Source organism: Callospermophilus lateralis, chromosome 7 (assembly GCF_048772815.1).
Source record: "Callospermophilus lateralis isolate mCalLat2 chromosome 7, mCalLat2.hap1, whole genome shotgun sequence".
NCBI classification, from domain to species: domain Eukaryota; kingdom Metazoa; phylum Chordata; class Mammalia; order Rodentia; family Sciuridae; genus Callospermophilus; species Callospermophilus lateralis.
The window spans coordinates 18,482,141-18,496,451 of NC_135311.1; positions in this window are offsets into that span (position 1 = coordinate 18,482,141).

A 14,311-nucleotide genomic window follows, 5' to 3' on the forward strand; every position below is an offset into this window, starting at 1 on the left:
TTCCCCTGTTATTTGCGACAGCCTCAGGACCCACAGGCTGCCTGCAATGTGCAGACTGCATAATTCAGCATGAAGTTTGCCAACAATTTTTGGCCTCCGCTTTTTGACTGGTTTTCATTTAGCAAGAATTTCATCTTTCCCGGGGTAGTTCATGTTTTAATGAAGAAAAAGTAGGTGACCTTTTGTCAACTTGGCAATTGAGAGGGTGGGTGACAGTGGTCCAGAAGAATAATTACAGAGCTTACTGTCCCCGTTGGAAATCCCAGAGCAGCCGTCGGCAGTTCCTTCTCCTGCGGTTTGAGAGAGGGGAACGTTTTGTCCTTAAGAAATGACAGTTGTTTATTCTCATCAAGACGCGAAGCTATGCAAACATTTGTGAATTTAGATATGAGCCTTCTGATGGTGACGAATCAATCGAGTGACATTACTTATGAAGTGAATCAGGGCCAAGCACTGGGGTTTAATCCCTATTCCTGTGCCACACAGCTTCCACCACAGCCTCTCCTGGGGTACATAAACACCGGGTGGCAAAACTGGCCACATATCAAGTACTCAAATAAACCGTAAATTGACTCAGCAGATCTGATTACCTTGCCTGAAGAAACCCTATACGTCTTACCATACCTCCTACCCACCCCACTCCTCGCAGAAAATTTGTACCAACATTTTTTTTGGGGAAAAAAAAAGCCTTCTCCTAAACATACATAGGGATTTACTCATTGTCCAGGCATAAACATCCATTTGGACAACAGCATATTCTCAGGCTGAAAACATGGCCACTTTTAAGGTAGAGTGGAACTTCCCCCTCCAACAGTCACCATGGAAAATCTATGGTGTGGGCCAGCAAAAAAAAAAAAAAAAAAAAAAAAAAATGTTCAACCATTTTCTCAGCTTTCACCCCTCAAGATTTCAACCAGAACATGGTTCCTCAACTTCTTCATTTCATTCTCCAGATGCACAAAAGATGAACAGACTGGTTTCCAGCTCCAATGACAACACAGGAGGGCTACTACCAAGAAGAGCATATCTTTTGCCCCATTACACACATCTGCTTGAAATAGACATTTTGGCACTGGGCTCTGTGTTGCAGTGTTGATAAGTGTCATTTTGACTCAGACCTCTTTGCTTTACACCTTGGTTTATTCCCTTGGCAGTTTCACTTTCAACAGAAAGCAGAAGCTTTTAAATTTCTTTTATAACTCTCTACAATTATAACTTTCTACTATTCTCAAATGCTTTAGAAATATGTATGAAGTCTCTTGATCCAAGGTGATAAAGCAAGAATTATTAAAGACAACGCAGCTAGTAAGCCCCATATACATAGCAAATAATGCAGCCATAAGCCACATAGATATTCAGAAAACTATTTCAATGAATGAGTCATTAATTGAGCTAAAGTTAGTTTGGCGTATGCTATTGTGGTCGTTATTACTGCCAGAAATAAATGTTTTTGGTTCTCTCTTCTAGTACACAGAGAATTTGACTAGTGAAACTAAAGTAGAATGACGTTACTTCCAGGCAGGGCTTTTAAGAGCTGGGGCATAATATACCAACCTTTCCCTTACCCTTTCCTGTGGGTGGAAAACAACATTCCACATAGAGGTTGCTCCCTCTTTCTTGTCCTGAAGTGAGAATGTCTCAGAGTCCTAAACAATGCATAACAGATGTGTGCTGAGAAGGAGAAATAAGCCTTTGTGGCTTCCCACCATTGGGATTTTGGAATCGTCACTGCAACCTCATCAGACTAAGTTCTACTTCACAGGTGTGCATGTAGAACAAGCAGAAGAAAGGGGCAGAGCTCCTGGTTGGGTTTTTGTTGGAATCTCAAGACAGGGTATTTCAAGCAAGAACCCCATCTCGGATGATCTGCCCACTCCTTCCCTGGCTCAGCAGCCAACTCAGCATGGCTTAAACCAAGCCAGCTGTGACAATGACAGAAGAAAAGGAGTAATGTAACAAAAACGTGCTGTTTCCTCCTGTCATTATTTCAGTCTGTTATCAAGTAGCTACATGTATTGGGAAAAAAAGAAAGAATCATATGTAAGTTTATAATAAATGTTGGATAACACTAAATATATTTTAGTGTGGGAAAGGTATTATCATCAATAACATCAAAAACACTGAGTCCTAAGTAAAAGATAATGAAAGACGACCATTTTTGACAAAATGCTTGATACTAATTTTAAAGGTTCCTACACTACTAAAGAGCATAGAGAAGAAAGCAGTGATGGCCCCAAACTTTCCACCCAGAGATGGCCTAGCTTACACTGAAGAGAGCATTCTCCTGGACATCTTTCTGTGTGTACAAATACACTCAAACATACAAATGGGAATCTGTTGTTAATGTGACATCCCTTTCATGAAATCTGTTATGCACTGATCTAACAATTAGGACTCAGGTATGAACATGGTTATGGTCCCATCCTCCTGCAGTTCATTAAAAGCAGAGAAAGGGAGTCAACAAGAGTTTTCAAGAGGAGTTAATATTATCATAAGGAAATTCCCTGCCAATCTAAAGCTCTAGGGACTTCCCAAGGAAATGATTTTTTTTGTTGTTGTTTTTGTAAAATGATTTTACTTTTCCAGCACCTCAAAATAATTCTACAACATGATTTTTGATAGTTGCATAATATTTCATGGTATGAAATTATGTATTATAGTTTCCTTGAAAGTCATTATTACAAGACATTCAGTGAATCCTTTTTCATCTCATATAAAATGCCATAAGAAAATCTCTTTGTATGCAATTATTTTCCTTAATTTTCTTTTACAGTACAGGCAAAGAAATGGGATTGTTTGATCAGAAGTTGTAAGATTTTACATTTATGTTATATACAAGTACACATACATATCATATATGGGCACTGTAAATATTTCTAAATGTGTTTATGTGTGCAGATTTTATACATCAGGAATAGATATTGCCATACTTCGTACAGAAATTTACCAATTTCTATTCCATCAATGTTTTGAACAATGATTTTCTAAATCCTAGAAAACTCAAAAAATATGAATCATTAAATAATTTTGTAAATTTTGCCAACGTTATAGGTGGGAAAACTTATTTGATTTTATATGCATTTGCCTGATCACTATGAGGCTAAACACTGGATACAGTGAGAAGCAAAATGGGCCCTGGATGACCCAATGAGACACATTTAGGTCAGAGGGTGGTGGACAACCTCAAAAGAATTCCAGAGACCTCTGCATTGATGAGGTTTTAGGGGAGCTGTCATATAGGGCATGCTGAGAAATCCTCTGTAGTGTAAAGCACAAGTTATTTTACTTGTGCACCCTCTACCACCAAGAAAGAAGCCCAGTGTTTGATAGTTCTCCTTTAAATTTGAACCTTACATAAATCAGAGTTGGAATAACATTTTAGCCCATTTATCAGGTGACTCAGAAGGATGTCTGTTTTCAGTAGGAGATGCAGAATCAAAAAAAGATCCATGGCCGGCCCCTTAAGTCTTTGGCTATATTCTCCAGCAGAGATGAAAGACCTAGAGATATTTGAGGTGGTTAAGGTACTAGACAAGGAGGTTCTATGGAGCCTCTTGAAATCTATATTAGGAGAAATTCAGGACAGACTCCTGGAATTCTAAAACAAATTCACATCTTAAGCAACAGATTATTATCCTCCACTTGATAAACTGCTATGGGCCCTCATAGAGAGCAAGAGCCTATCCATGAGAGAGCAGGTGACTGTGACCAGGGCATTTTGTCACAACCTAGGCATTCTCAGATCCACCAAGTTACATGATCAACAGAGAAGCACTCTATCATATAATGAAAGTGGTACATTCAGCATTGGGCCTGAAAAGGTCCAGAAGGAAGGTGCAGGTAATTTGCATGAAAAGTAGTTCAGACTCCCATGACCCCAGAGATTCCTGATCCTCAACTATGACCTCACGGTAGCTGGTGACGCAGATCCACACACACACATGTAATTGAAAAATACAGGAAAATTTGGGGCCCACCAGTGAGTTGGCATAACATCAAAAATGAACAACTGGCCATATGTTAGCTGTATGCAGGGGAATCACTCAAAAAATAATAGCAAAAGAGAAACCCCCACGCTCTGTACTTGATGGTTCATTCTGATGGAAGGAGAAGTGGCCTTCAGTATATCTTTTCATCTATTTTCAGCTGTGACAAAGGATTTCAGTGGTTGGTTCAGAGTCTGAAAAGAGCAAGATGAAAAATTATAAGGCAAAGAATTTGGGGTCGAAGAGGCATGTGGTTGCATTTATGGGGATGGGTACAAGAAGCAGTGCTGGAAACAGTGGTCTCCCAGTGATATCCCAGTGGTCTCCTAGGATATCAACCTTACAACCTGGAGGTTTCGAGAGGAAGAAGGTATGGAAGTGAACGTCTGTTCTCAACAGGCTCTCTCACCAGTAGGGCTGTTAGCACTGGTTTGAATTTCCTCATTGATTCAGGGATACTGATTCTGAGCGGGTGGGGCAGGCATTCTCTCAAAACAATACTAGGGAGAGCCAAGAAGAGATTGGATTTATTCCCCTAGTTGTCTGTTTTGGTTCCATTTCCCAAGGCTTCTCTGCCCCTTAGGGTCATCTCCCCCAGGGATTTCTAAAAATTTGTAAGTCAGTTTCTAACATGCATCTTCCTTTGGTCTCCTCTCATTTCTGTAGAGTTGATGTGGAAGCAAAGAGCAGAGCCTTTTCTAGTTCCCTGTCTTTCTGAATCATTGTTTTCAGCTTCTTCAAGAATGGGATTGGGGTGAAAGAAAGTGCATGGAGGAAAAAAAAAAAGAATGTGAGAGCACATTCAGAAAACAAAGGAAGCTGGGAAAGCTATAGGGGGAAAAGAATGCTGAAAGAAGAGAGAAAATATACACAGTCCCAGGACTTTTCATAGATTTGTGGTTCAAGTTCAAGTCATTGCCTGACTTCATTGGAACAAATTAGGTCCAGTTTCCCAAACTTGGTCTCCATGGTCATATGGATGACAAGTAATCACCGGATCATTTCTTCCACAGCCACTGGGACCTTCATCTTGAACTCTGAGGCTAGATTCAAAAATGTGTGAAACTGTCGGGGAGGAGAGATTCCCTGCAGAATTTCAAGGTCTGAGATCTCCGGGAGATCCAAAATGGACTCTTTTTAAAATTATTTCTATGATTTGAAACTGATATTTTCAAGTATTTTTTTTTCTTTTGATAAGCAGAGCCCTGGCTGTTGCATACAATTAGATATTCCAAATATTTTCTTTTCTTTTTATCCTTCCTTATACGTAGTCATGGAAGGCTCACACCAGGGAAGTGTTTTGATTTCACTGTCAGTGTGTAGGATTTCATTGTTGTCATTACTGTGTTTATCACATTCCTCTGGTTATGGGCCATTAGCATTCCACCAAAAAATATAAATTCTGAAATGCAAGGCAATTCAGTGGTCTAAATATACTAGAAACCCCCGTCCCCATCCCAGCACACATGGGAGGCCTTTCCCATCTGGCCAGACCCAGCAGCTGAAATTCACCCCTGGGGCTTCCCAATCCTGTCAATCACAGCATCCTGCTGTGAACACCATGCAGCCATTCCTCTCACACCGACTTTCAGACTGGCAGAACATGTAACCTCATGGGCTCTGGTGCACACTGCTAAAGCCCATGACATTCCAGGAGATAGCAATGAATCAATTGCACGTCACCACCACAGCATCTCTGCTCTGCCCAAAGTCCTTCATCCCAGAGAGTCCCCAAATATTTTGCAAGCTGATACCTTGTCCAAGCTGTGCATAAGCCTTTTGCTTCATCCACCACTGGAATCCCCATGCACAACACCTCCGTGGTGGAATGCAGCAGCTGTTCTGCAGCCGTACTACGGTCCCATGGACCTCAGCTTGGGACAGGAAGCCAAGAGGAATACCATATCCAATTGAAAGGACAGGGGGGAATTTCAGGAGGTAAAATTCACTGAGCCAAACTTGGAAGTTGTCCAGGACACCTGGTTTACACCCTTTCTTTCCCTAGAAATCACGGGTCCTGGTGACCACCAACAGCCTAGCTCTAAGCTCCACTAGTCCCCAGGCACCAAGAAATGTCCTCCTAAGACTAACTCCAAATAACATAGGGGAATAACAGTAAAATATTACAGAAATTAAGGGCATCTCACCTTACACCTGCTAAGCTTTGCTAATGTCATCTTTGAAGAAATAGAAACATCACTGTGGTAATAGAGAAGATGTGAAAAATGGCCAAGGTGGCTAGCCTGGCTTCCTTCATGACATTAGAGGAGGATCCCAATCTAAAGAAGTATCTGATGTATGCAATTGTGGGTATGGTCCAAAGCCACAAGGGTGGGTATCTCACCATTCTGTCAGTCTTGAAGACTCTTTACATGAGAAGTAATTCACTGAACCGATAGTTTCCCCCCAAAGCAATGAGATATGTCTTTATGGATGATCTGTTTGAATAACCACTCAATTAGACAGAAATAGAAGCATTATAACTTTTACCACTATTGTTGCTATTATTACTATGACAGTGGTGATGAGAGTGATGATGGTGGTTATGAGGTCATGATAAAATAAGACATAAAAAATTTTCTATGCATAAAATGTTCTACCAAGCACTTTACATGAATTCTCACTAAGTCCTCCCAATATCTAAGTACTAAAAAAGTATTATCGTTAGCTGAATTTTGCGCATAAAGAAATCAAAGCACAGAGAAGTTAGGTAATTTGGTCAGAATTATACAGAGTAATTGTTGACCAGTGTGTGACCCTAGATAGTCCAGCTCCTCTGCATGATGTACCCTGTACTATCCTCTCCTCAAAAACCCTAAACTTATTTTTTTTAAAAAAAGAAGCCAAATAATATCTTTATGTCATTGTGACCAATATACCTGACAAGACCTACTTAGAGGTGAAAAAGTTTATTCTGGGCTCACAGTTTCAGAGGTTCAGTCCAGGATCAGCCGACACCAACACTTCAGGCCTGTGTTGAGGCAGAACATCATGGCAGAAGGGTGGTGGGGGAGTGCTCCTCACCTCGTGGTGGCCAGGAAGCAAAGAAAAAAAAAAAAGAAAGAGCAAAGGGCCATGGGGAAGATGAAATCTACCAGGGCACACACCCAGTGACCCACCTCCGCTAGCCATGCCCCATCAGCCTACACTTACCACCCAGTCATTCCATTTAAACTAGGGTGCACTGATTAGATCACAGCTCTCACAATCTAATCTTTGCATATTCCTGCAATAACCCAGGAGCTTTGGGGAGACATTTGAAATCCAAATCATAACAATATCTTAAGAGTCAGAACACTTTGTGGTCCTAAAGAGGCTCTGTATATAGAATTTTTTAAAAAAAGATAAGAGTAGTTTTAATTAAGAACAAGTGGGACCACTTATTCCTTCTACAAATGTTTATTGAGCATCCACATGGGACTGGAGCCTGTGCTAGAGTTCATGGTAAGATAGGCATGAATCTGGATTTACTGTTCCTTGCAGGTTAGCAAACCTCCACAATATCTCCCTCAACCTTCAGCAACTTCTTTCTGAGGAGTTTTTTTACAGCAAATTACCTGATACCCTAAAAGTAATCTCTGGAATGGAATTTTAACCTTTGCTTTGAATTATCTACTCTGATATTCACTTAGGAACCATGAACTATTTATCTCTCAATCAGAGCTCTTTATAACTTACCTATACATGAGACAATAAAGAACATCTTTGAGGTAAATGAAAAGCAATATATATGAGAAAATACTAGAAAAGCACTTACTGACTGGGATGGATAGGATATAATTTGATATACAACTCATATTTGCTTGATAAGATTTTTACTCTTTCCAAATGGCACTTGAATTTTGTGATGGGTGGTTGTGTGAATGGGTCAGTTTGGTTAGGGCATGGTACCCAGATATTTAGTCAAACACTATTCACTATTCTAGATATTTCTCTAAAAGTATTTTTGATGAGATCAGATTTTAAGTCAGCAAATTTTGAACAAGGCAGAATACTTCCTATAATGCAAGTGGAGTTCACCCAATCAGTTGAATGTTTTATAGAAAAAAAAAATTCCCCAGCAGACTGCCTTTGGATCTAAACTGCATTAACACCATTTCCCTGAGTCTCTAGCCTGCCAACCTACTTTGCAGGTTTTGGATTTTCCAGCCTCCTTAAAGTAAATCAATCTCTCCCTGACTCTGTTTCTCTATCTTTCTTTATTAGTGTCTTGGTTTTGTTTCTATGGAGAACCCTGAAGAATACTTCCTTTGAATATCCATTAATTCCTCTTTCCTTCAACCTCTCCCCCACAAGACTTTATTTGGAAATTTCAGGTAGCAGAGTAGGTGGACCCAAAACACACCTGCAATTAAGAGACCTTACCAAATGACTTTTGAATAATTCAGCTTCGGCTACTGCGTAATTTAGTTAGGTCGGCCTTGGAGTACTCTGAAACCAGACAGAAAGCAGAAGGAAGTGTTTGAAACAACTGAGGGGCTAAAAGTTTAAGCAAGACCCAAAGGGAAAAGGAGTCTCAAGTCCTTTTCCAGAGTGGTGAGACTATCAGAGGCAGGTACAAATATATGAGGGAAAGTTAGAAGTTTGAAATTGTGAGGGAGTATGTCAGATATGAGGCCATGGAACTGATTTTAAAGGTACCATGAGGTGAAACAGCCGGAAGAAGGACTGTCAGATGAACGTAAAAGGCCTCATGTCTCTGGATGCATGAAGATGAGATCTTCTGCCACCTTGCTTCTACCATGTCTAGCCAGCGGTGTGTTCACATTGTGTCTCATGAATCCTGGGTTCCACTGTGTAATAAATGGGGCCACAAAGATTTATCAGATGTGTCAATAATTGGCTTTAAGGAAGAAGTATGAAGGCAAGAAGGTTAAGCCTTGTCATCTAGGCAAGAAGCAATGACTTGGAAATGGATTATGGTGTTTGACATGGTGAGAAGTGAATGGATTTGGAAACGGTTTGGAGGGTAAAACCATCCGTGTTGCTGATAGATTAGACATAGAATGTGAAGGGTAAAAAGGGATTAAGTATAATTCCTAGTTTGGAGGCGTGAGTGCATAAATGTTGATGACATTGACTAAGACGGGAATCCTGGGTGAAAAATAAGTTTGAGAGAAGAAAACTACGTTTTGAATGTGTCATGTTTGAAATACATATTAGAAGTGAAAATATCAAGCAGGAATTGTACATTTGTTGGAGCTCAGAGAAGCAGTCAAAACCAGAGGTACAAAAGTAGGAATCCTCGGTCTACAGGTGTCATTCAATATCTTTGGATTGGAATCATTATCTCAGGCAACTCTTCCCAGTCCCAATTGCCAGTTAAAATGCCCTTTAAAAGGTCTGAAGAATTGTAATTGTAGTAGGGCCACCGGGATTCAAAAAAAAAAAAAATCAGAATTACAACCTACAGGTTGTTTAAATGATCTATTATTTGTTTAAGTTGTCTTCAAAATTTTAAGGATTAAGCAGGATTGAGAGCCACCAAATAAGTGTAGATAAAGAAGGAGACAGATCCAAATATATTTGGAGCAAGGAGAGAAGCCTTGACAGAACAGAAGTGAAGAAGAGATTCTCAAGGTTAAAATTGGAACTTTTGTTTGGGATTGTTCAGATACTAATAAACTAAGGTAATAGTTTAGAAAGAGAATATATCAGACTTTGGAAAGTGTTTTCTTCCCAACCTAGTCTTTAAACCCTGTTGTTCCCCCATGTTCCTCAGAAGGTTCTGTTCTCATCTGTCTTGCTCCCAAGGGAATCCCGGGCACAGCAACACTCTGTTTCCAAGCGGGCTGCTACTTTCCAAAGGCAGCTTGCTACTTTCTAATTGAAGTTTCTAGGTCAGATCTTTCCCCCAGATCTTGGAATCACATCTCTCCAACCGCCACTAAACTTCTCTCTCTCTGGAAGTCCTCCAAGCCCTCACACTCAGCACTCACATTCACATTCAGCAGCCCTCACATTTAGAAGATCTTATCTTCCCTGAATACCTCCTTTGCTCTCTTATAGCAGCTCTGGAATCCAAGCATCTGCCCAAGCCAGAAACAGGAGTCCTCTCACATCTCTCTTTTCTTTCCTGTCAGAGCTAATCAATCCAGACAAGAAGTTTATTCTCCTCTAACTTCTCTTTTCCATTCCCTCTTCTCAATTCTTGAATTCAAGTTGTCATTGTCTCTCTCCTACCTATTTCTCTTACTCTAACCCCTTGCTCACTCTACTTAATCCTTAACCTGACCACAGGGTACCTCAAAATGAAAACTGGGTGCCTTGGTCCAAAATCTTTAGTCATACTCCAATGTCCTAAAATATCACCAAAAAACGTCTTAATAGAGCACCACTGTCTAGTCTCTGTCTGATTCCTATGGAGTCTGGTTTCTCGTCATTCTACCTCCTTTTCTCTAGACACACACATTTTCAGCATGATACACAGGGAATTGTCTGATACTTCAGTGATGCTGTCTTCCCTTGGCCATATTTCTGAGACTCTGCATGTAGTTTCCTTGGCTGAAATGGACTTCTGTATTTCTGCATTTGCTAAACTCCATTTAGTCTTCATAATTGGTCTGTATGTGAAAACTTCTGAGTTTCTCCAAGAGCCTCCTTCTCCTAATTTGTCATCACACATTTTATATATCTACATCAAAATGATTACCATTTGCTTTGAATGTTAGTTCTCTACTTCTTTTTTTTTTATTTATTAAAGAAGTCACCCAAAAGAAATAAGCTTCAGACCTCAAGAAATTTGAATCTGCTCTTAGAAGGACCCATGGCATTTCATCTTTGTCTCCAAATAAGTTAGTATGGAGTCTTGCTAATAATAAACACACGATATGTTTGTTGAGTACTAAGTAAATTAATCAAATAAAATATTTTATTTTATTTGAGAATAGACATTGGTATAGCCCTATAAAACCATACACTTTGGAGCTGGAAAATTATGATTTGGGGCCATTTCCTAGCTATGTAATTTTTAAAGAGATTTTGTTAACATTATTTATGCAAGAGGCTACCAACAGTACTTAACCATACAAATACTTTTAGAAATACTCTTTTTACTTTGACAAACACAAAATTAAGAGACTTAGTAAATGTTTGACTCCATTTATATTAGAATGAATAACCAAGTAACTTAATGTTTTATAGTAAGTGTTTAAACTTATAGAATGAATTTGTGTATCCTAATATAATATTTCTAGTTAAAAATGGCAAGTGCTTTTTGTTTTAATTGACTAGGCATACATCATAGTACAACTATGACTTTCTTTGCTTTCTCATGGTTAACATAAGTACAGAAATTTCCATCTATGCCATAAAAATGTAATAAATATTAGCCTTTGATCATGATAAACCTAGAGGTTAATAAACATTTGTGGGTGAAAACCTAATCCATATAAGCTTGTTCTAGCATCATCCAACCTGCACTCCGTATCCCAAATGGATGATTGCATTTAATAACAATTAACATTTGTTCAATCATGATTGATTGGGTTTGCTCACCAACTGGTGAGCAACTGGTATTTCAGTGAAAAGTTTATGCTACTTACTTTAAACTGAGCAGCTTAACTTGCCTTTTGTGTGAAGAACTGATTAACTGCTGTCCACAAGTCTGAATACATCACACTGCATGAAGCAACTGAATATAGTGGGACTTCCAACCCTTTCTGGACTTGGGTTTTAGGTGTGCTGAAATATCGATCCTCTTCATCCTGGTAGTTCAACCTAGAATATATTCAATTATTTTCTCTCTATGCTTCGATATAAAAAAGGATTGAGAAGCACTTATGTAGATAAAGTTCTATTTTTAAAATGGGATTACTGCTTCCAGTGTTCATTTCCATTCTTCACTTGGGATAGTCATAGGAACAAGGAGAAATAAAGGAAGCAGCCATCCAGGCAAATCACCAAGAAAATCACCTCTCGTCATTTTTATCCCTGTTAAAAAAAATGATGCAATTTCCCAAATTCTTAATGTGATGGATATCTTAATGGCAGTCTCATTTGACTTGCGCAACCCTCCTTCTCCTGTCCCCAACTCTACCGAACAGAGTCAAGTTTGCAAGGTGGGCTCTTCTTTTACACAGAATTCTGGAAGTAGAATTTCAGAACTCTTTTTGAACCTAAAATGTGCACACCTTCTTTTACTACGTGACCCAGTGAATTGTTCTTTGTAAGTCAATCCACTATTAAATGATATCTCTAAAAAAATGCTTTAAAAACACAAGGAACCTCATATGTCTGCTGAAATTATATACATCTTAAACAAAAAGATGAATAAAACTATTCTTCAAGTTTGGGTTTCTATATGTAAACTAGGCATAGCAAGCTAGCACCGAATTATTGAGAGACAGTCCATATTCCTTTGGGAGAACTGTGAGCTCCTCTTTTGAAAAAGAAAAGTCAGTGCCAAATGCCCTAGCAGCATGAACATTCTTACTTAAGACAATTCTGGCTAAATGATAGAAGCCAAGAAGGTGGAACTGATTTTAGACTGCAGTTACCATATCAAAGAAATTTCCTGCTCCTTGGAGAGCATCATACCAAAAATATTTTAGATTCATCATACAAGGGCCTAGGACACCCCAGCATGTGGCCACCAAGATTCCGCAGCCGGGAGTATCTTGAAAAATTTATGGGTCATAAAAAATATTGAAAAAGATGCAAAAGAGGAGACTTCCATGATGGACACAAGATAATTCTTCAGAATGAATCTCTGTTCACAATATACAGGTCCTGTTGATCAGAGGATCTGGTAAAATAAGCCTGTCTACCCATTCATGTGGTCTGACAGGAAGAATGTATTTCTCATATAGCAATTTTCACAGGCCCTCAGTTGGAACCCACATAAAATCATTGTCAGGGAAATCCTGTCACATAGACTATATCTAGTGCTAATCGTTTATTGAACATTCTGATTCCACCAAGTTCTGTTCAATATGCTCAGGAAGAATGTGCATGGAGGAAACAGAATAAACAGGTAGGAAAGCAGACAATCTGATGCAACAGAAAAAGTGCCAGAACACATGTAGATATTAATGCAGGGAAAGCACAGAGGAAAGGGACAATAAATTGAGAGGCCCAAGGCAACATTTCAAAGGTAACACTTCTCAAATGGAACATGTGAGCTTTCCAGACAGACTAAAGAGCATGAAGAGGCCTGGTCCAAATTTCTAGTTGCCTAAATGATGGCAGATACCATAGAAGAGGTTTTAGGAGAAACCATAAGAAATAGCTGATATTCATCCACTTCTGACCTGAAGTCACCTGGATTTTGAGAATGAACCATCTGGTCTGAACATGCTATAGGGGCTGGAGTTTATCCTTTGGGAAATGAGGAACAAACCAAGGTTTTAAATCAGGGTGGCATGCCTTAGTTTGTGCTATGATTTAGATTAAAGTGTCCCCCAAAGGCTTACATGTAAGACAATGCAAGAAAGCATAGAGGTGAAATAATGGGGTTATGGGAGTTTTAACTGAACCAGTTGATGCATTAATCCACTGCTAGGGATTAACTGAGTGGTACCTGTAGGCAGATAGGGTGTTGCTGGAGGAGGTGGGTCCCTGGGGTGTGCCTTTGGGGATTATATTTTGCCCTTGTTGAGCAGAGCTCTCTTTCTCTACTTCCTTATTGTCCATGTTCTGAGTTGCCTTCCTGTACCACACACTTTTCCACCATGGCGTTCTGCTTCAACTTGGTCCCTGAGGAATGGAGTCTGCCCTCTGTGGACTGAACTTCTGAAATCCTGAGCCCCCAAATAAGTGTTTTCTCCTCTAATTGTTCTTGTCGAGTCTTTCGGTCACAGCAAGGAAGGAGCTGACTACAGCAGTTTTCTATAAGATAACTCTGGGGGAGATATGGAGAAGAAAACAAACCTTCCAGGCAGGTTTGGTGAGGAACCAGTCCTAACAGTATAAACATGAGGCACCAACAGCCTGAACAAGCACAGGAGTGTGGGGGGAGAGACAAAGAGTGAGCTACGGGATCTCCAGCGATAGTACCTCTGCTTTTTACTATAAGAACTAATTTGTCTCCTGGTCTCCATTGTTGACTAGATTCCATACAAATTTGAGCAGAAAAAAGCACCGAAAGAAGACTGGAGAGTGATAGGATGAGAAAGCCAGGGTTGTCCGATTGTCCTTCTGGACCTAGAAGAGGTAATGGCTTCCTTCTTTGGCTGAATAGGGCCCATTCTCCTTTTCAGCTCCATCACCTACTTAAACGGATTTCCTGAATTACATTCCCTCTGTTAGATAAGAGGGAATGTAATTCACGAAATTGGAGTGGTGTCTGTATTCCTGACTGAACAATAGGAGAATTGATAGGAAAG